The sequence below is a fragment of the Rhagoletis pomonella genome, unplaced genomic scaffold, assembly GCF_013731165.1.
Source record: "Rhagoletis pomonella isolate Grant_MI unplaced genomic scaffold, Rhpom_1.0 Rhpom_scaffold_00004, whole genome shotgun sequence".
NCBI classification, from domain to species: domain Eukaryota; kingdom Metazoa; phylum Arthropoda; class Insecta; order Diptera; family Tephritidae; genus Rhagoletis; species Rhagoletis pomonella.
In genome coordinates this window covers 21,268,132-21,270,106 of record NW_023458558.1, presented here as the reverse complement: position 1 = coordinate 21,270,106, position 1,975 = coordinate 21,268,132, and the positions used below count along the sequence as shown (strand labels likewise).

At 38.3% G+C, this 1,975-nt stretch overlaps 1 protein-coding gene across 1 annotated transcript in view; it reads left to right on the top strand.

Annotated features, from left to right (window-relative positions):
* LOC118737212 (homeobox protein B-H1) overlaps positions 1 to 479 on the top strand; it is a gene marked incomplete in the record, with an annotated part of 25,200 nt that extends 24,721 nt beyond the window's left edge. Inside the window, 1 exon segment of the mRNA XM_036467579.1 lies at positions 91 to 479.
* Positions 480 to 1,975: the final 1,496 nt, after the last annotated feature.

Sequence of the window (1,975 nt, the reverse complement as noted above, 5' to 3'; positions counted from 1 at the left end):
GAGAACAGCAAATGGAGAATTGTCAAATGTTGGGTGGATGTTGCGCTGCAGAAGAGGAGTGAGGAGTGTTTTGTGGGAACTTTCAAAAACAAAAAAAAGCTATAAAAATAATGCGAATATGTGTTCACAAAGCTAAAGGCAGTTGCACTTGAAGTGAATGAAGCGTTTTGCTCAGTTACGTCGCGTCGCGGCAGTAGGAACTATAAATCCACAAAAACTTGATCACTCCTTGGTTTTTCCAACCGATTTGCAGCACACAATCTATACATCACATACGACAACAACAAACTCATCCGTTAAACGTTGCGCCTTATAAGCACTTAAGTTCTCGACTGGGTCTCGTACATGCCGCGCCGCACGTCGACGACAGTTCCCCCGTAGAGAACGGCCACTGTCACCGCCACACGGCGAGTACATCGAGGGCCATCGAGGGCTCGTTGCAGAGCCTGGCTTGAATGTTGGCAACAAGCTGAAGTGAAAAAAATGAAGAGTCTCAAACGCAAATTTAAATAAAGCTTTTAGTAAATTTTATGATAACTAAGTAAATGGAAAGTAAAGAGTAAAATAAAGACTTAAATAAAATTGAGATTTTAAAAACATTTAAAATGCTTCTCTTCTTCTTCTTATTTGGCGCTCTAACCGCCCTAAGCGATTTTGGTCAAGAAGTTAGCTGTGGTCGTCATCATAAGCGGGGGTCTCATTCGAGGCTTTGTTTTGGGTTTTCATTGCTGGGACTGGGGGGGTTTCATAACTGGTGAACAGACCCTGCAGACTTCAGTGAGCCCTTAAACCGGCTAGGTCGGATTGGCCCTACCGAATCTCCCCCTCTTTCTGGCGCGACCCAAGGCTACACTCGGATTGGTTACCGCATCTCGCACATGGTTTGCTCATGGTGCCCAGAGTGCGCGAACGAGGATGTAAGAATCGGGATTGAGTATAGCTGTGAAACTGTAGCTGCATACCCAGAACAACGACTATAACCCAGCGCACTCCAACTTAAAATGCTGTGTGTAATTTTTTTTTTAAGAAATATATAGCGGACACAGAGGGAAATAATGCAAAGTACAAATTAAAACTGTATATTAAATTATCGTTTAAAAATGTTCGTGATTAAAAATAATATTTTCATAGCAAAATTTAGCACGCACGTATTTGAATGTTCACATCTGAGTATGTATATGGAAGCGTACAGGCTCTGTACTACAGAGCGGTGACAACACTCATTTATATGTATGGCTGTAGCTGAGTGCAAATTACTTCACGGATGCTTTTTCTGAATGAACACGGTCATTTTAATATGCGCGCAATTGAATTGAATATTTACCAAGATACAGTACTTTCGTTGCTATATAAGTTATTTCTGTTATACCACTAATTGTTCAGATACAAGTTTTTGCGATATTACTCCTTTATGTAGGCAGCTAAAACCATTAAATTGTGTTACGGATTTACATACCGATCACACACAGCGGGGAAAATCACTTAGATTGGTGCTTTATAAATAGGGTGACCAGATTTCTGTGGACAAATATCGGGACATTTCTAAAGCATTGAACCCGAATATACAATTTAGTTTTTATAATAAAAATACATAACATCTTTTAATGCAGCTTTATTTAAAACAAAACAAAGAAAAAAATCTATCTATGAAAATCTATCGCAGAAATTTATACACAATAAGTACGGTGCCGAGAATATAAATAGGGACGAGACATTTGTTGATCAAAATCTTAAACATTTTAATCAGACTTTTTAGAATTGTTTTTGGGTATTCAGTTTTGTAGCTCATTCAATTCAAAGTGCAAGTTAGAAGTAATTTGGACTTAGCGTTGATTTTTGGAAATTTTTTGTTCGCTCCGTTTCCTCCACAGAAGTATGTTCGATAATCTTTTTTGTATAGAGAAAATGAGCCAAAAATTGAAATTGAAGAATTGAATGGACAACAAAACTGCATACTGAGAGTGTTTCTAAGAAA